Here is a 21,809-nt window from a genome sequence, read left to right on the forward strand (position 1 = left end):
TTGGAATAATGTAATATAATATTGCAAATGTGTAATGCAGATAATGTTGTGATCATAGTCCCAAGACTAACACTTCACAGAATAGACACTCTGGCTCATATCAGGGACACTGCTGTACCAGGAATGTCCACTTGGACCATATGCAACTGTTGTATTTTAGCAGAACTGGGATTACATGTTCACATGGCAAAACTGCCACTTAATCATTGTTACTGCCACACACACACACCTGCTGTCATGCTTCAAATTGGCTAATTGGAAGGCGGAATGACAGTCTCAGTGATGGAAACAGATTGTACCTGAGAATGAGTAATGGTTATGTACGTATCAAGAATTGACCCTAAAAACAACTATGTCTGTTACGAATACATCTATTATACGCAAGGCCCAAGCCGACTATCGTAGTGTGTGGTGCTATCAGTTACAGTGCTTGTTTGTGACTTGTGTTTGTGAAGAAGACATGAAATAATGAAATCTTTATCAAAATCACTGTCCAACTGGTCCTGAACCCATGTTAGTTTAAAATGGGTGATGTATTCTTCTTGCAATACATTGTCTGCCTACATTCCAGCCATGCAACTCAACATACTATAGGGGCTCTTCAGCAACTCCCCTGGTTAGTTCGCTCATTGGACCTCTCCCTGGTCAAGCATGCTGGATTAGATGTCTACTATCCTAGCTATCAGTCTCAACCAGTGGGACCTCCAGGTCAAAAGGATATAGAGTGATATTCCACAAAAGGATATTTATTCATCATGTGTATGATCGCTTCCATGCCAAAGTATATTAATGTAAAAGGTAACACGTGATACTTAATATATTGAAAAAATCACATTGTATCACTTTGTGTGTTATATTCTTAATGCAATTAAATTATTCTTCATTTCAAATTTCAGTTTTATAATTTTATGCTTACAGGTCTCTTTTAAAATTTTCCACCAGTGCATATATTTTTATAAAGATTAGGCTGTGATATTTTATTTGTATACGAAAATATTTTACTTCTGGATTACCTCCATATCTTTCTTGTTACTTGCTGTCTTTTCATGGTTTTTAGTAGTTATATGTACTGTATAATATAGTATATTATATGGACTTCACAGTTTTGTTTTTTACATTTGCAAAATCTACAGCCATAAATGTAAAAATTATATTACTTGGCATAATCATGAATAATTTGTTCTTTTAGTGTACAGTTTTATTATTTCTGTTTACTGTACATAACATAAATATGTTGCATAAAAATATGTAATTTTTTTAGGCTAATGAAGCAATCAAAGAATCTGAGAGGTGTGATCCGGAAAGTATTTTTACTCAGTTCAGCATCTACAAAATTGCAGTGTTGGAGAACTGTGAAGAAAGAGGTGCTGTCGTTTGTTACAGTATATAATGAATTTACAATGCTATTGAAGAAAATGACCATGCTTTTTTTTCCTAAAGTCTTGTCAGATTTTTATGCTTGCAAAAGGAGAATGCCTTAAAAACTTCAAAAATAATCAGTTGTTTAAGGTTAATTTAGTAATTATGCATAAAAGAACAGGTACGAAACTAATTAAACAAAGAATTGAAATCAAAAGGAAAATACTTTTAAATCAACAACTTAATCAAAATAATGAAAGTCAAAATTCTAACTCACATACTTTTCAAAATAAAACAAAAGTAAAGAAGTGAGCCTCTGTAATTCTGATAAAATCTTAATAACAATTCTATATAACATTACTAGCCCCCTAACTACATGGCTTAAATCCGATATCAATTTTTATTGTCATTTATACAGAATTATGCTCCATCATGACAGTCACCAGATTCATCCTGAACCTCAATTTGAAAACATATTATTAAATATAATTCAATCTTCTGATATAAAGTCAGTCAAAATAAGAATACGAGTTGCTGTTATGAGCAAGCCCTGCTACCATCTGAGAATGTAGTTTGTGATAATTGTTTATATTCCTTAAGAACAGTGGTCTGATATCAATGGTTCTACCTTGTATTTGGAACTTGAGTCCTTTTTGGCCTTTTCTTTTTGCAATGGGGACACTGAGGCAATTTAGAATAACATAGTTCTGTGTGAGCCGATAACAACGTAATAATGGTTTGTCTATGCAATTAAATTAACATAAGTTGACCAATTTGAAAAGACTTTCCACCAACTATGACTTAAATTTGTCCTAAAGTCCATTAACCTTTTCTGCGTCTAATTGTTTAATCATGTGTGTGCATTTGTCCTTCTATAAATATCAGCAATGTGTTTTTGCACTTGAGGTTCCAGATATAGTAGAACTGCTCACCAATGCCATACTTTTTATGGTTAGAGAAACTATTTGATTTCCCTCTATCCAATAAATACTAGTCATATTTGCTTTGCAAAAATGTAACTGGTCTACAGTCATACTTTTCAATAGTACCATTACTAGCGACACAGGCATCTGTAGCATTTACTTCAAAAACATCAAAGTTGCCAGTTTATGCCAATGACCAGTGCAAGAATGAACAAATATAAGAGTCCTCATATAAACAAAACCATTTTTCTATCACACTTGATCAGTTCTACAAAGTCACCTGATGTATATCCAGCGGTGGACTCTGGTAGGCTTCCACCATTGTTTCCACTAAAGATGGGCAGTATCTCTTATAAAATATATTTGTCACTCTTCCCTTCAGCAGACGTCAGTATTATTCTCATTAATGCAAAGCATCTACCCCCTTCAGAAATATACCTGAACTGAAAGGGTTTTATCTGAGCTTTTTACTGCTTTGAAAAATCTTCTGCCACCAGCTGGGATCCTTGTTTTGTATCTGGGTTTTCCAGTTCACAAACTGCAAACATGCAGCGACTCCCTTCATAAAACACTCCTTCTCTGTTGTGCTTAATTATTAATTTGTTTAGCTATTTTCTATATTACTTTGGCCTAAGAAGTCAATATTAATTATGTTTTGTATTGCTAGAAACAGCTGTTAGTTGAATATATATCTCTATTTTTATTAATAGGATTGGACACTCTAGTACCAAGAGCTTCTGTTTTCATAGTGTAGTAATTACATTTTTCTATACATGGGTTTTTGTTAGTTTTTATCATGTGAATTGATTTATGGGAGTTGTTAAGAGCTTGGTGAGAGGGCGTGGTGGTTGTGTGACTGAAGCGGTTCTCAGGGCAATTTGCGATGTGGCCGTTTTTCACCTAGGTGCACAGGTGAGAGACCATCCGCATTCGTGATTGTTCCTGGGGCTGCTTATCTTGATAAACAGAAGCGCGAATTGGCTAGAAGGGGAGGAAAAAGAAAGAACGGACAGGAGATTGAGAGAGAGAGAGAGAGAGAGACGGTGCAGGAGAGCATTGCAGCTGAACAGGGAGCCTGGGTGTTGGGCCGACACCAGGGGAATAGTAGTAGTGGTCACTCCCGCTGAGTGATCATGGAGCGGGATTGACCGAAAGGAGGGTGACTTTCCATGTAAGGACTTGGGCGAGTGTATTCCCCAGCGTAGGCACCCTGGTCACTGTGGATCCCACTTCGTTGTCAGGAGGAGCCTACCGGAGCCAGGGATTGGAGAGGTGAATTGAACAGCTGAAGTTGGCAGTATGAAGGTCAGCTGCAAGTAGGGCGACTCCCCTGCTTTGTTTTTCTTTTTTAAAGAATGCGTCCTGCTGTATTTTAGCCTCCACGTTTCACTTCTGATTTTATGGATTATTTATTGGAACTTTGGACATTGCACTTTAATTTGAACACCTTGTTTTGTTGATTGTTTTAATAAAAGCACTTTGCACTTTTTCACCATCCCCATGCTTTGTTGTGCCTCACTGCTAAGCTCATCGGTAACATTACCGACAGTGTAGGGTTGAAGGGCTCCCTGACAGCAGATGGGAGCATACAGCAAATCCACATCACCACAACATGATTTTGTGTTTTTTCACGTACAGTAAATTTGAATTGATTGCTGAAAAGTATGAAGGTGGCATGCGTATCCGGGACATGGCTGTTGTATACCGTTTGCCGAGAACGACAGTATCTACGATTGTGAAAAACAAAGACGTTATTATAAAGTAAAGTGAGGTTAAATTTTCATTTATTTCATCTAATTGCTTTTGTATTTATATATTTTAATATTAAACAGTGTTTCAATTATTTTATACAACCCCATCAATGTATAATATGCCAACAACAATAGGATTTTTTTTCATGGGAATGGATTAATCATTTTCCCAGTATTTCTTATGGGAAAAATTAGTTTAGTATACGTCCTGTTCCGTATAAGTCCAAGGATCTGGAATGGATTAAGGACATATTCCCCCATCCCCACGCCTCCCACGTAATTGACTGCCTGCCCATGTAAGACCGTCCTTCGCTCCTGTCTCTTCATTCCCTGCCTTCGTTCGCCACGGTATTCACATCTCCCAGCTGATAACTGCAGCCCTTTTATTTAATCCACGGCTTCTCCTCTGTTTTATTGTTTGTTTATTACGATGCGAAGTTAGCGATGAAGGCAGTTGTATGCTTACAACGCTTGACAGATGCCGAATATCACTTCAACACAAGTCCTGCAAATACTAACGTAATTGAAACAAACTATGAAACTCAAGCTGATTATTACAGCAGCAATCCAAGCTGTGAGAAAACAGTAAAAAGGAGGCGTGTCAGACGTCGTGGTACATTTTCTGATGCAGCTAGATGAAGACAACTTTGTGACGCTGCCTCCAAAACTCACAGAAAAATCCAAGTTAATAGACACGCTGTCGCTAAGTATTCGCAGGCAAATCCACAAGTTCATAGAGACGCTGTCGCTAAATACTCGCAGGCAAATCCACCAGTTCATAGAGACGCTGCTGCTAAATATTCGCAGGCAAATCCACAAGTTAATACCGGGAATGCCTGTTAAACATCTTAGATTCACAAGTAGCGATTTGGGTAGTGAGATGTCTATCAAAGTGATCACCATCGATCAAAGAACTGTCACTTACCGAGTGGTTTCCATGCCTGGAGATGCTGCCTGCCTTTTACATTCTCTGTGTTACATATTGCACTGCCATATCAGGCTCAATCTTGATATCCGGGGGAACATTGTGTCTTGCGTATTGATTGACTGGGTCAGGTTCAAGGTGTGGACTGATGACGGTACAGGAGATAATTATACTACACAGGAGCACTATAAGAGTGAAATGCTTAAGCCCCTCACCTATGCTTCTGCATGTGAGTTGATGGCTGCCGCTGAATTGTTCGGTTGTCGCTTTCAAGTGTACCGAAATGGCCAAATATCTTACACCTTTGAAGAACCGCCGAAGGCTCTTAAACATCTTAGATTCACAGGTGACGATTTGAGTAGTGGACACTTTGATGTTTATGAATGTTTAAACTCTGAAAAGCTTGATGCGAAGTTAGCGATGAAGTCGGTTGTATGCTTACAACGCTTGACAGATGCCGAATGTCACTTCAACACAAGTCCTGCAAATATTAACAGAATTGAAACAAACCATGAAACTTAAACTGATTATGACAGCAGCAATCCAAACTGTGAGAAAACAGTAAAAAGGAGGCGTATCAGACGTCGTGGTACATTTTCTGATGCAGTTAGAGGAAAATAACTTTGTGGCGCTGACACCAAATACTCGCAGAAAAATCCACAAGTTAATAGACACGCTGTCGCTAAATACTCGCAGACAAATCCACAAGTTCATAGAGATGCTGTCGCTAAATACTCACAGGCAATTCCACAACTTAATACCGGGAATGCCTGTTAAACATCTTAGATTCACGAGCAGCGATTTGGGTAGTGAACACATCGATGAATGAAACCTGTTAACTTTACAACGGTTGACAAACACGGAATGTAACTTGGAACACAACACGTCCTCCAAATATGAACCTGATTGAAAAAAATAATGATAATCAAATCCTTGAGGACAACAACACTCATAGCAGTAACAAAAACAATTACATTGACAATCATGTTAAGTTATTTTTAAAATGTTACCTTTTCTTTTCCATCACTTATTTAACACACTACTTCTCCGATGCGAAGCACGGGTATTTTGGTTATATATATATATATATATATATATATATATATATATATACACACACACACAGTAATCCCTCCTCAATTGCGGGGGTTGCGTTCCAGAATCCGAAAGGTGAAAATCCACAAAGTAAAAACCATATGTTCATATGGTTATTTTTATATATTTTAAGCCCTTGTAAACTCTCCCACACTATTAGAAACATTTCCCGCACAGTTATACAGCATAAACCCTTTGTATTCTCTTAGATATTAGGTAAGATTCATTGAAATTATGTATGTAAACATACTGTTTATATACTGTAAAACCTAAATATTATTTTAAAGATATCGAGCGTCTCTGATATCACATATGTTACAGCCATTACGACAGACAGGCCAGCAGCAATAAACATGTACAATGCAAGAAAAATTGTATACAGTAAAATGTGTGTACAGTGACACTAAACTATGTACATGTAATAAGTACTGTACGTAAAAAATTAATTATGGTTACTCACCAACAATGACATGACGACTTGTCCAATAACGATGAGTTTAATTTTACTGCACAACAAAGGAGAGCCTCTTCAGGCAATTGTGTAGCACCGTCGTTGTTCTTCTTCCGGCAGTCTTCAATCCAAATCCCTAAAGAAGATTCCATCTAGACTACTGCCTTATTACATCCACTTACAACTCGTTTTGCGCCCTGGTTAAAGGACACTGCGGCTGTAGATCTTATATTCTTTTCCTCCTTTTTAAATAAAAAGAATCTTGGACTCATTGAGGCCTTAATGGTGTCCTGCAGCGGTGTAGCTCTTCACCTCCTTCAACATATCCAAAACTTTTACCTTTTTGGCAATCGTTACCATTTTCCGTTAGCGCTTGGGCACAGCCCCTGAAGCTGTAGCAGGAGCAGAATGTTTTGGAGCCATTGAGAAGGGCTTGACTATGCACAAAGATAAATACAAAAGAGCACAAAATTTAACTTTTTACACAGTGAAACACGTTGATGCTGAATGAGATGAGACTTCTTGGTTAATGCAGCGGGATCGAATTCAGCGCTCTGTCGCTGATCCATTCAGCACACAGGAACTTAACTGCATGCTCTGATTGGGTAGCTTCTCAGCCATCCGCCAATAGCGTACCTTGTATGAAATCAACTGGGAAAACCAACTGAGGAAGCATGTACCAGAAGTAAAAAGACCCATTGTCTGCAGAAACCCACGAAGCAGTGAAAAATCTGCATTATATATTTACTGTAGATATGCTTGCATATAAAATGTGCGATAGAGTGAAGCCGCGATATATATAATTTCTTGAACTTCTGTCAAATTTTTATTTCCCCACGGGGACAAATAAAATCTATCTATCTATCTATCTATCTATCTATCTATCAATCATTTGCCAAGTTATGCTTTAATTAGACTTAAGTCTTAAGATAGTAACACTTTAACAGATTTTTGCTGCCACTAGGTACATGCCATGTTATTATGCTAGTCACATTTCCTAAATTCCTTGCTACATCCTTATTGGTGTACAAGTTAAATCTAAAATAACCACTCATTATTTCCATGATGAAAATAAAAGTTACAAATAATCAATAAATACATGTTTCTTGTATAGATGGTTCTATTACCTTGTTAAGTTTGGCAGTAGTTTTCCTTTTATTTCATGGTTTAAATTCTCTTTGAAAGGCTTTGCTGCAGAAAAATAGATAAAAGGTTGTGGCAAATCCTCTTCTACACTGGGTAATTCAATATGGTCTAATCAGGCTTTGGTGTCCAATTTTCCAAAGAAAAAGACATTAATATTTGGAACTCTTGATCCACTGTGAATGGGTGCCTTCTATGATTTACAACCCACAAAGATAGAAAATGTCACTTTAGGACAGGTTTACATCTGCTTTGGTGTCAAAGATTACAAGAACATGACACACCATTGGCAGTGTGGCAGAGTGGTTAAGGCTTTGGACTTTAAACCCTGAAGTTGTGGGTTAAAATCCTGCCACTGACACTGTGTGACCCTGAGCAAGTCACTACACCTCCCTGTGCTCCAAATGGAAGAAGAACCTGCTTGAGCCTTTTCATTTTGGATTCAGAGCCTACATAACACTGAAACTGCTTTACTTAAGGTAGCCAATGACTTATAACTGCAGATTTGGGATATACTAGTTCTTCTTGACTTGAGCGCAGTGTTTGATACACTTAACCATGACATTTTACTGTCCCGACTTTCAGCTATCGGTATCTTTGGTGCCGCTCTTTCTTGGTTCACATCGTACCTCAGTGATCGCCAGTATTACGTCTTCATTAGGGAATTCAAATGTGCCACTACTTCTTTCACACAAGGGTCAGTTCTCGGTCCAATCTTCTTTAACATCTATATGCTCCCATTAAGGGAGATTATTCGTCGGTATGGTCTGAGCTTCCACTGCTATGCCGATGACACGCAACTTTATGTAAGCCTGGATGGAACTAAAACATCTTCACCTGTTGCACCGACTGACTGCATTTGGGAAATCAATCATTGGATGACAGATCATTTTTTACAACTCAATCCTGATAAAGCAGAAATCTTATTGGTTAGCACCAAATCTGTCCTCTCAACCCTTTGTGGGCTAAAAATTGACATTGATGGGATCCTGGTTCAACCCTCAGCATCAGTCTGTAATTTGGGTGTCATCTTTGATCAGCTTTTTACTTTTCAATCACACATCAGCTCAATAGTACAGACAGCCTTTTTTCATCTTCATAACTTTGCTCATCTGCATTCTTTCCTCAGTGTGAAAGATACTGAGTCACTCATTCCCGCTTTCATCACTACCCGTCTGGACTATTGCAATGCTTTGTTTTATGGCCTCCCAACTAAATATATCAACAGATTACAATATGTTCAGAATTCTGCTGCTCGTTTACTTACACACACTAAAAAATCTGCTCACATCACTCCTGTCCTCTATGAGTTATATTGGTTACCAGTTTCTTCAAGAATCAAATCTAAAATTATCCTTCTCACTTTTAAAGCCCTTCATGGTTTAGTTCCTCATTATCTGTCTGAGCTGCTACTTCCTTACATTCCTGCCGGTGCATTACGATCATCGGACGCTAAATTAATCACTGTTCCTAAATACAGATTAATAACTATGGGTGGGAGAGCTTTCAGAGTGATAGCCCCTAAAATTTGTAATTCTCTCCTTCTCAGCCTTCGAATGGAAAAATCTATTAATAATTTCAAACATCTGTTAAAAACACATTTCTTCAATGAGTATTATTCCTTCATGTATGTAATTACTACTGTCTTTTATTTAATTGTAAAGTGTCCTTGAGTGTATGAAAGGCGCTACAAAAATAACATTATTATTAAAAGAAATGATACCAATTGTATCTCAAATGTTGTAAGTTGTTTTGGATAAACGTGTCAGCCAAATAAGTAAAAGTAAATTAAAGCACCGTCTTTAGCACTGTCTCATTTAATTATAGCAATTGGAGACTGAATTTTTAACTGTCTTTTCACTGATGATACTTGATTCCCTTTTTGGGGGGTCTGTAACCCTTACGTTGTGTTGGGGACACATGATCCCTTTAACTGGATCTTGAGTGTGTAGCAATACACATAGATTCAGTTGATTAATGGCTTGATCAAGTTTTAGTGCTGTGTTAAAGGTTAGGAGTACCTGTTATGGTCTGTTCCACCTTGGAGCTTGGCAATTCTTTTTCTTGAACACTTATCTAATCTTGGGTTCAACCACATGTGCTGATATCTTCAGTAACCTAAAAAGGGTAGCCTTTACCTTCAGGTATAAATACTGGAGTTTTGCTAATTGTTGGTCAGTATTGTAACATTATCTATGGAAGAGTTAAATGGTGGTTATTGCATTGGTCCTTCCATTAATACTTCATGAGATGTTAGGCCTGTAGTTTTGTTGGGGGTACCTATTATTGACATTAATACTAGTGGCAATGTTCTCAGTAAGGAGTAGCCTGAAGTATGCAAATATTTTTTTTCGTATGATTAACAAGTTCTAAAAAACAACCATTTTGAGCACCAGTATTAGCAATGCATATCTGTAAATAGCACAAAAAACCATCACATGTGTGATTATTTACTTTATTCCATATTTAATGGTAACTATCGAGAAATTAACTGAACTGATGCCATTTTTGTTTAAATAAAAAGTTTATTTCTACTCAAAATTTCACTAAATAGTCAAATAGCTTTTCTTCTGACCTGTTCTGTCTTCCATAACTTATAAACTCAATGGACATTAATATTCTGTCCATAATAATTCTTATCAGGTTTTCCAAATTCTCAAGCATCTAAATAATTTCTATGTTTTGTTTTTATATTGTTCATTAGACTAAATCCTGTAGTCAGCACTCAAGGTCTGGAATGTGCTACACATATCCAAAAGTGAAAATTACACCTTGAAGTGATCCTGTTGTTTAGTAAATATAACTATATCTGAAAATGTCTTTACAGTTCCAGATTCTAATTTTTCTTTAATCAGTATCTTGAACTTCATTTAGTGGTTTAAATGCAATCACATTTGTCTTTGTAGCTTTGACAAGTCCTTCAAATTTTGTCTTGTCAACTGATGACCTGCTTGATGATGTTTTTTAAAGTCCTTAGCAAAGTCTCATTGTCACTTATCAAGTATCATCTATATCAAGTTCCTCACGATGTACCACAGGGTTGCTCTGATAAGTGTGGATTGAACTGCCAGAAAAGAGCAGCTACACCTTTTCATGAATGACTAATGTGCTCTTCAGTTAACCATCTAGTTTAAATTTAACTTGTTTTATATATAAACTGTTGAATAGCCAAGAGTAGATAAACTGTCACAAGCTGTTAATGTTACAATGCCAGAGAACACATTGGATTTGACTGGATTCCCTTTGAATCCTAAATTTAATAAATAAAAATAACATGTTTAAAACAGTTATGTCAATTGATTCATTGATTATTAAAGTGCGTTTGCCCGATTTTCTAATTTTGGTTTTGACTGACTGTTGAATTATTACACTCAATGAACTCAAAGGTGGAATTTTTACTTCACCAACAATCTGGTATTTTCACAAATTTGCCAGCATAATCATTTATTTACCATTATCTATTGAAAATGTAACCTTGTCGGGTGTTGCTTTTGTTTGCTGCAGAAGTTCTTTTCTGTCTTTATGTTCTTACTTAGATTATGTTAATCTTTTATTTTGTCAACATACCTTTCAATTGGTTTTTAAGTTTTGTAACTGAATTGTATGATATTTTTGATTCAAATTGAGATGGTTCACTTTCCATTCATTCAATACTTTCCATGAGGTCCATTCTTTAATAACCCTGCTTTCAAACACATCTTGAAAATGTGGACCATCCTTTTCCAAGTTGATTAGTATTCCTGTCAGAAACATTTGTTGTCCATCACTATGTGATAAGCCTGTTTTATCAAAATATTGTAGGGTCAGCCATTACATTTTAAACACCAAACACAGTTTCCTCAATGTACTGCTTGAATTCTTTTCAGCTCTTCGTTTAGACAAGGTCAAATAACAAAGAAAACAACAGCATAGAATACTTTCATGGCTGATCAAGGGAAGGCATTGAATGTTATAACGGATTGCCACGGGAAAGCACTTCTTACACTCAAATCAAAGATAGAAGTAGTTCAATTGCAAGCACCCCTAGGAAATCATTAACTGTTATAGCTAGTATAGTCAGTTTATTGCAAAAGATATGAACATTTTCAGCTGCTTTACAAACTAACTTCCCTGAAACTTAAAACTAGATTTTAGTGTCTCAATGGCAGTGGTTTCTTTAAGGACAGCTGCATCATGCAGCTTATTGCAGCTGAATGACAAAAGCAAAGTGTCATCCTCTGATCTGTATGCATTCAACAGCTTACATCTGTCTTGCACACTTTTGTTATGAGAACAAAATCTCCAAGGAGAATTACATTAAAGGCGTGCCCTATGTGGTCTTTGGCCAGCTTGTTATCCCAACCAATACCCCCAGGCCGCCAGATGGAGCCCTCCCTGCAGTATGGAGGTACCCCGAAGACCAACACGGAGTCATGGACTATGTAGTTTTTGTACACAACCCTGCTGGATACTACAGGGGCCGCAAGAGGGAGCTGCAGGGAGGAACGAAGACTCATTTGTGCCCTATAACCCGGAAGTGCGTCAAAGGAAGAGCGACGTGCTTCCGGAGTGAGAAAAAGGACTCGTACCTGATCCGGAAGTGATAGAGAATCATGTGGGCTGGGGATTGGGAACACCTCCGGGTCAGGAAGGATAAAAGGACTGTGGGAGCTCCCAGACGGTGAGCTGAGCTGGGTGGTAGGAGGGCAACATGTCTGGTAGTGGAGGATTGTTTATTATTGTTATTAGTGATTTGTAATTGTATGAGTATAGTGGAGGAGAGGGTGCTTTGTGCACTGTGGCATAAAAATAAAGTCATCATTTGGACTTTTATCTGGAGTCTAGAGTTGTGGACAAGGGTTCAAGGGAGCAATACAGACCTAACCTGTCACACCTAATAATAGCTTCAGGATTTTCACAGAATGTCACTTAGGTTTTTCCAATTAAAAATAAGTAAGAAAATGTATACATGGTGTAACATTGGGGTGTGTTTGGATACTTGGGTAACTGATTTGAAAGTTAAAGCATTTTGAAATTTTCTAGTGACTTCATGCAAGAGTTTGTTTTTAGGTTTTCTCAAAATATTTTTGTAACTGTGGGTCACATTCAAAAATAACAATGATAATAGAATATAGTTACATGTGTCATGTAGCTGTTAGCAGAACTCATATTGGCTTGTGGGGGCTGAAATAGCTTTCAAAACAGTCAGTGACAAAATTGATTTGATTCATATGCTAATGTTAGTTTTTGGTTTTGAAGGGTCAATGGCTAATTGGATTTTGACTTTCTTAAACATGACATTTTTGAAAGAGGTACCCAATGGGGATTTAAAATCTGTCAAATCTTATGGTAAATATTTTGGCTACAGTGATCCATGGAAAATGTTGAATCATTCTGAAATGAACAGAATGCAGCCTTGGAATACACCCAGATGGCTTTACTGTCTTTTCTGGGGATCATACTGAACTGTCATGTTAAATGCAAAGGAGGAGGTGTGTGTTTAATGGTGAATTACATTAAGTGCTCAAATGTTAAAATTGTCCTTCTAAAAAGGTTTTGCCTGATTAGGAATTATTATTTATAATTGTCGAAGTGTCATCCATTTAATATTCCAAGATTTGTAGTTGTTTTTGTGATTGCTGTTTATATTGCTCTGCAACACAACACAATGTCACTTGGCCATAGCTAGGGAGCTGAATCCCTTTTTGTACTTAAGCTATGTTGCTTGCATGTTTTATCCATAGACATACATAGGTGGATGCCACATTTGCTGTGTTGCCCAGTTGACACGATATGTCGGCAAGTCCGCCGTATTGCGAGTGGCAAAAGTGCCATTTAAACTAATACAGGTAGACGTGGAAACTGGGTTTTCTGATGAAAAAACAATAACATTTAAAACAGTATCGTTTACACACAACAGATTTTGACGAATCATTTAAATGCAATTATTTATATTCATTTATACACTAGTAATGGCAATTATTGAGATGAAAACTTGACCAATGTCTGAAAGTCAAAATAGTAAGACTGCAGCTGGCACTGTGATCTTTATTTTAACAGTGAAATGATACACTCAATGACAAAAATAAACAATTTTATTGTATACAAATTGGCTTAATAATTTCTGAAAACATTTCACTCATTCCTCTCTCAATCTCTCTCTCTCACGCGCACACACACACTGTGGTTACTTAAATATGTACAGGATAGGATCTAAAATCCTTGAAACAGAACTATTTCCGTGTGTTGCCACTCTGTAATTAGAGTGTATTCAGTCTGGCAATATGGTGCAGCCTTAGTTTGTGGAAGACAGACAGAACTAAAGACATGAGCATAAATGATGGTTGTCAATTTCAAACTGTGTTTCCTCAATGTGCTCCTTGAGAAAAAAACGCATCATCTGAACTAATCTCAGCCCGAACAAACTGATCGATCAAAGATACACTGACAGCTTGCCCAAGTGTCGACTGTCAGATAACATGCTCAGCTACTTTGTCCACCTTGACTGTACCCTCAGAAGGAATCATCAAACCTCTTTTGTTTTTTAATGTGAGCAAGTGGTTGCTTTGATCATGCCGGTGCAGCATCTGTTACCAAACTAGCACGGCACACATCACAGGACAGCTTTCTCAAAATCTGTCGAATGACAAACCCTGAAATGTAAACAAGGGCATTTTCCACGAGGCCACCAAAACAGGTTGGTGAGTAGCTATGGTCACACACAATTGCATGGATATTTGCAAAAGGGGATGGAAGCTCTTCTTCTGCTGCTGCTTGTGTAGAGGACATCTCAACAGCAGACAGGGAGACAGTCTCATCCTTTGCTGCCACGTTTCCAGATGTGTTTAGAGAGGCGCCACACCGAATCTTGAGATGACGGAAAAAAAGGGTTGTTATTCCAGCCCCCTAAAACACACATGCACCACTTTTACAGATCTTTACTCTTTTTCAGTTAAATTTCTTGAGAAAGAAAAAAATCTGCACTGCTATTAACAGTTTGGCTTCATAAATTGTACAAAGTGATAGATTTACATTCTTGTCTGTCTGTCCCTACAAAATCGATCAATCACAGCTGTCAGTCTGAGGATATTATAAAGGCAATGCAATTACCATGGTAGCACAGTACATGAATGCATAGCTTTGCTATCTTAGCCTGGCATATTTTAAGATTATAAAACGGGATTTTCTAATGGTCAAATATAACCAAAACAATTGTTTAGCCGTATCTATGAAATGTAATCCCCCGGGATCTGGCTTGGAGTGTACAGTGGTTTGTACAATCCCAAGCAGCACATTAGTGAGGCATCTTTATCCACTACTTCACTCCACAGCAGTGCCACTCGCGATATAGCGGCGACGTTGACATACAATGCTGCTGATCATGCGGTGTCTAGTAATTCTATGTCTATGGTTTTACCCACTACAATTTCAAGAAGTAAGATGAATGTGCTTCTGGGGCCGAGGTTTATGCAAGCACAAGTTGCTACTGTGTGCATAACCTCTTCTGGAGTTTTCCTGTTTTGAGTGGCTGTTGATTAAGTTAAAAGAAAAATTTCTAAAAAATTAAGAAGCTGACTTAACCTTTGTCAAAGTATATTTAAAACAGTAAATGAATATGTAATTTAATGTTTTCTAGTTTTATATTGAAGAATTTAAAAAGTTGGCCGCTGCTTTTCAATGTTTCAGAAATTTAAAAAATATTTACAGTGTGCTCTATTTGAGATATCTCACCAAAAATTTAACTTTTCTCACAAATATTCTTAAACAATAAATGTGTTAAACTTATACATTAGTTCAGTGACACGTCTGAGCATTTGCTTTAAAGACCTGCTTCCCCATGTCGTTCATTAGTCAGGAGTCCAGCCCAGTAATAGCTTATTCATTGGCAAACACTGCACTTTATGTGGTGTCCACAAAAATTGTGCTCATAGAGACATGTAAAATTAAAGATTAATTGTTAAAGAAAAGCGGGTGAAAACATTATCAGAAAGAGAATATGTTTTTCATCCATGCAGCTTCACAGATTACTGCCTAATAATTCTGAGGTACTCCAGTTTGAGATATGAATATAAGACAGGAGGCAGGTCTACAATTCAAATGCTTATTCTTAGAAAGTGTTTTCTGGAGGTGGTTTATTTAGTAGTATTTTAATAAAAATAAGTGTATTTAGAAAATTATGAGCATACGATTGGACAACTTGACATGTGGATTTAATGACACAAATAATGTGAGATTTTTTCATAGACTTCTTGATTTTGTTTGATGTTGTTCATTGCTGGTCACCATAGTGTTATATCAGAAACTTTATCCGTTTTCTGCATGAAAACATGAGATAAAATTTTTGTGTTTGCCTTCACTACAAACTACATGGTGTAAGATTAAAAAAAATATATGTATATTTTTTAGTTGGAGTACTTCATTAATGTTGCATTGTGCCTCTTGCAGCTATGATAAAGATGCAAATATTAGTAAAGGAAGTATAACAAATTAGACTTGTATAGGTCAAGGCTTAATTTTCCAGGTTTAAATTCTTTTCCATTTTTTCCAGAAGCAATAATATTTCATAAAACTGTGCAAATGTGTTTGCAGAGTCTTTTCTGTTAATTATATAAAGAAAACTCTTATTTCCAGATAATATCAGAATGTTGATGTGCTGGCAAAAAGTTACTGCTGAAAAATGTTGATTGTTAACTTTGAGGCGAGTATCCAAAAAATAAATGCAGCACAAATTAAGTTTTATAATATGTAGCTAGGAAAAACTACTAGTATTAGTTTTCTTAATGAGACTGAAGTAATTTTTTGTCACTTTTACTGTTCAATAAAGCTTTTCAGGCCTTAAGGTCAATGGGAAATTTGCTAGAAAATCCTATTAGAAATGAGAACGGGATGTTAACAGCTGGTATTACAGCATCACAGCTTTTAAGTCTAGCAGCACAAATTGCTCTGGAGGTATGTGTTTTTGTCTATAGTATTAAATAATTTGAGTATGTTTCTTGAAACTTTCAGAAAGATACATTTGCACTGTTTGAAATTATCAAATAGATATACAGTAAACTTAAGCTGAAATTTCAGAAAATTAAGCCAGTAGTTATTAACTAAAAACCTTCTGTGGGCACAGCCTTTCATTCCTTTCTTTTGTGATCTTAGACTTTGGTTAGAATAAATGCAACTGATGAAAGCAGTTTCATTTATTTCTAAATGAAGAGACAATATGGAGCTTTGAAATAACTATTTCTAATTGATTACAGAATAATAAAGAGGATTTAGCTATAAAAGCTCTACAGTATCTTTGTGAACAGTCAGAAGATACAAAACACATTTTTACTCCACTCAGGTAAGATGCAAGGGTGGTTCTATATGTTAATTAAAGTATACAGTATATTCTCCTTCATTATTAAATAATGATGCTCAAAAATAATTTATAATGGTCCTGATTTCTGATATACAGCTTCTAAAAATGCAGCATGTTATGTAAGTATAACTATTTATGGTAAAAAACATACACTTTAATTATCTGTCCAAGTGTCCAAGACACTTATATATGTGTGCATTCATACAGCTTTATCTTGAATTAAAGAACTATTTGTTTAGTGGTCATAAAACTAGACCTGTAAATATGAACATATTTCTAAAATTTATAATTAATTCAATATTATTTTAAAGATCATCTGTTCATGCTGTACTTTCATTTTATTAATTTAAGTATATGCATGTCATTTTTTAGATTTATGTTTATTGTCTTGTACTGTGAATTGTTTTATTTTTTCTGGCATAAACATGTTTTTTCAGTAATTAAAGAACATGTAAAAATACAGTGACTTCTAAATTTGTTAAAAATGTTAGAGGTACACTACGTTCTTGGTAATGCTTTGTATAGAAAGAATAAAAGAAAGTCCAGATGAACCAGGAGCAGGCACAAGGAAAGTGTACCTTTCTATAGTTGATGCATCGTTATCAAACATATATTTTACAATTAAGAAAGTTAGTGAGAAGCTTTTAGTTCTAACTGCTACCTGTTAATTTTGCAGGTGTCTTGTGCGACTCATTATTTCGAAACTGACATCTGAAAATGCAGGTGCAAGGTAGGTTTCTCATTAAAATTTCTTAATAACCTGAATGAAATTTTAATATGAATATAGAGGTCATAGAATGAGTAGCATCTTCTCTTATCTTAAAGACTTATTAAAACATTTATACAATCTAGACCTTTATTTTCTTAACTTGCATTTTCCACCGCAAAAGCCAGTGCATGTTCCTGCCATATTTTGCAGGAAGGAGTCAGCTTTTAATGAAACAGAAATTCATAGTAACTAGGGCACATTCACCTGCTCTGGGTGCAACACTGCAATTTTGTCTTTTAACCCTTCTGTTTTTTATGTTAACTTCTTTTTCCATAGTGTTCTGTTTTTGTTTTTATTTGTATTATTTTCTCATAGTGATAATAAGTTGTATTATGGTGTTCTGCTATGTTTTGTTTTGTGAACTTGCTCTTGCACTTTGTTTTGCTTTTCTGGTTTTTGAAGTATTGTTACAGAGTAAGTTTTGAGGTTTGGATTTTCGTTGTACTATTACTAAAATATTTAATTTGATTTCTGCTTTTCTTTTGCTTTTTAATTGTTACTTAACAATGTGATTTTTTTAATTATGTGCATTTTGGGTTTTTGAATGTTGGACTTTGTCACAGTGAGTTAATTCTTTTCCATTTTCTCTTCCTTCTTATTAATTTTACAATTGTTTGGCCCTTTTGGTACCTTTTTATTTTTATTATAGTTAAATAAATAAATATTAAGTTTTGTTTATGTTGCCTATTTTTTTGGTAATTTCTCACTCCTTATGGTTTAGCCTTGTGGTGAATGTCAAGGCATATCTAAAGACCCACACTAATTCATGATGAACCACTTATTTTTTGGGACTTAAAAAAAAAACAAAACTTATCTTTATTTCAACCACTGGGTATTTTTGTGACTTTCACTGTTAAAGCATGGGAATATCTGAAAATAAACCATACCCATGTACATTTGATTGAAGCTTGTGCAAAAGAATGTATATTACCGTATTTTTCGCACCATAAGACGCACTTTTTTTTCCCCCAAATGTGGGTGGAAATGTCTGTTCGTCTTATGAAGCCAATATTGCATCACAGACTGTGATGTGTATTACCTGACCTGTCAGCCGTAGTGACAGATGTTAGAAAAAAAAGTGATAGGCCCATGAGAAACCACTGGTGACGCTTAACACTAGAATTACCAAAGTCTACGAAAAAACTTGTAAATCCGTCCCACCTTAAATCCCTCCACACCTCTCCATCAGCGTATTTTGTCTTGTAAATGTGTTGATAAGCAGCCAGCAGCCTGCTATGACATCTCCCCACCCCCACGCAGTTTTCTCATCTCAAGTCTGTTTACCTGCGTGTCAGTTGCTTAGAGTATCGAGTGAGAAGTCGAGCAAAATGACACCTTTTATAAATACTATATTGTTATTTTGAACACACACAGTTCATGTGTGTTCCGTGTCTACAACTTGTAAAGGTTAGCTTTGTTTTTTTTTTCACTCTCAGTTGCGTTCACGCTTCCCCCCGATCTAACACTGTTGTTTTCACATAAAGAGTTCCTATGATGTGGTGAACTCAGATGATGATGAGGGTTCTACATCGGAGAAAGAATGCACGTCGCACTTCTGCCGTCGCTGTACTTTATATATGTACATGGGAAGCTCTGCAGTCTACTTGTGTCTTTATGCTGTAGGAAGATAAGTAAATAAATCAAAGTAAATAGGTAAATAACATTCGATCTGGCTCTTGTATATAAAGTACAGCAATGGCAGCTTCCACCTTCAGCTATAGAATCTTCAGTACCTGAGCAACTCTCCACGCTGGTGTTTAGATCTGGACGGTGTATGTGCCCAAAAAGAAAATCTGACTGCATTCTTGTACCATTGCTTACGAACTGAAGTGTCAGCATGCACTTTACTTGGCATTACATATGTATTTTTTGAGCATGCCCATGTCGATCAAACACAGGAAGCTCTGCAGTCTACTTGTGACTTTACGCTGTAGGAAGTAAGTAAATAAATCAAGGTAACTAGGTAAATAACATTCGGTCTGGCTCTTGTATACAAAGCACAGTGACAGAAGCTTCCACCTGCAGCTATAGACTTCAGTACGCGAGCGACTCTCCATACTAGTGTTTAGATCTGGACGGTTTATGTGCCCAAAAAATAGTCTAACTGCGTTCTTGTACCATTGCTTACGAACTGAAGTGTCAGCGTGCACTTTTCGTGGCATTGCCCATTTATTTTTTGAGCATGCCTGTATCGATCAAACACTGGAAGCTCTGCAGTCTACTTGTGACTTTACGCTGTAGGAAGTAAGTAAATAAATCAAGGTAAATAACATTCAATCTGGCTTTTATGTAAGTAACATATAAGTGTTAATGCTTTGGCACATGCACCGTCCAGATCTAAACACTAACATGGAGAGTCGCTCGCATACTGAAGAGTCTATAGCTGCAGGTGGAAGCTGCCATTAGCAATGCCTTAGATGGAACTGAAGACAGTATAATATATGAAGATAGCAAGGAAATTGATATCAGTGATTGTGAGCAACTGAGCTTCATAAATTCTGACACTAGCGATGAGGAGTTCTTAGGGTTTCCAGAAAACTAGAAGAGTGCTTGAACCTTAAAGTCTCTCCTCATTTGTTAATGACAGTGATGATGGTTCATAATAGTGTTGTTGACTTTATATGGTTGAAATATTATGCTGCTATATTTTATTAAATATATTAGTATACCATTTGGTTCAGAATATTTTTGTTCTTGTTTTCCTCCTCTAACCCTAGGAACGTCTTATGGTCAGGTGCATCTTATGGAGCGAAAAATACGGTAAATGCTAAAGTTCAGGTTTTGGAAAAATGCTCTCTTAATAGATGAGTTGTGAAAATCAACTAATTGCAAAGTACTTTTATCTATAAAAATCTTATCTGTAAAAAAACAAAGACTAACCTGTAAAATATTGTAATCATGAGGCATTTAGCTGTGATCTGTTACTGTACTATACATCATCAAATATAATCAGTGAAATGAAACTTTATAATAAACAGCAAATCCATCTGCAGGACTTAAAGTCAGCCTATTTTACCATAAAGCAGAAAATGACCAGGAAAATCTAGTACTAGAAGGGAAAAAATACTTTAATTTTCGTAAATGTGTGCAAAACCTTCTGAGACTAGTAGATAAAGCATCATCCAAAGTAATGAAGTAAGTAGAATTTTTAAAACCATTAAAATCTAAGTAATCAATGCAGACTTATAACATACTAAGCATTAATGTTTACAGTGTACCATGTATTGGAATCTATTTTGTTATACATATAGTAAAAATGCATTACATTTTTAATTTCAACAGATGACATATCACAATCACTGGCTCTGCTTTTATGAACCTCAAAACAAATGGCATATAATAAAAACCTAGCCCCAGAAGGACTACAGATACATACACACACACACACACACACACACACACACACACACAGATACTTGTCCTTTTATTAAGCATGTATTTGCTGTTTTATTATGTCCGGCTCATTTTAAAACTAATTCAAGGTGGGTGTAGTAGGCAGAGTTGTGAGTTTAGTTTAAATTGCAGTTGGGAAACCAAGTGTAATGTTTACCCAACTTAAAAGTTAGTTTGTAACCTTGCCTCAGTAGAGTAAAGAGGTACATTGTTGTCTGTGAGGAAGAACAGTGGTGCGTCATGGGAGCTGGCAAAGAAATGTGGTCAGCTGCACTGCTGTAACCAGGGATACCAATGCGAGGAGCTGGACAGTTCCACCAGGGTACACAATGGGTTAAGTATGAGGTTGAGCTTATGGGCTCGAATAGCCTATCAGACCACTGCTAATTCAAGGGAGGAGGTGCTGACATCCTGGCGTTACTATGTAACTTGTGGAGGTAAAATGTAGGGCTGCAACAACTAACCATCATAATTTATAATAATCATTGGCAATTGGTCAGTTTCATTGATTAGCTGATTATGTCATTAGGATAAGTATATTGTGGTGCACAGTTGCGTCAGTGCTTCATTCATGTTATGAACGCATTTGGAAAATGGTAGACAGTAAGGAAGTGACAGATAAGACAGTGTGACCTATGACTTGATGAGTTGGGAGCACTTTCCTCTGAA

The sequence above is a fragment of the Polypterus senegalus genome, chromosome 10 (genome assembly GCF_016835505.1).
Source record: "Polypterus senegalus isolate Bchr_013 chromosome 10, ASM1683550v1, whole genome shotgun sequence".
NCBI lineage: Eukaryota > Metazoa > Chordata > Cladistia > Polypteriformes > Polypteridae > Polypterus > Polypterus senegalus.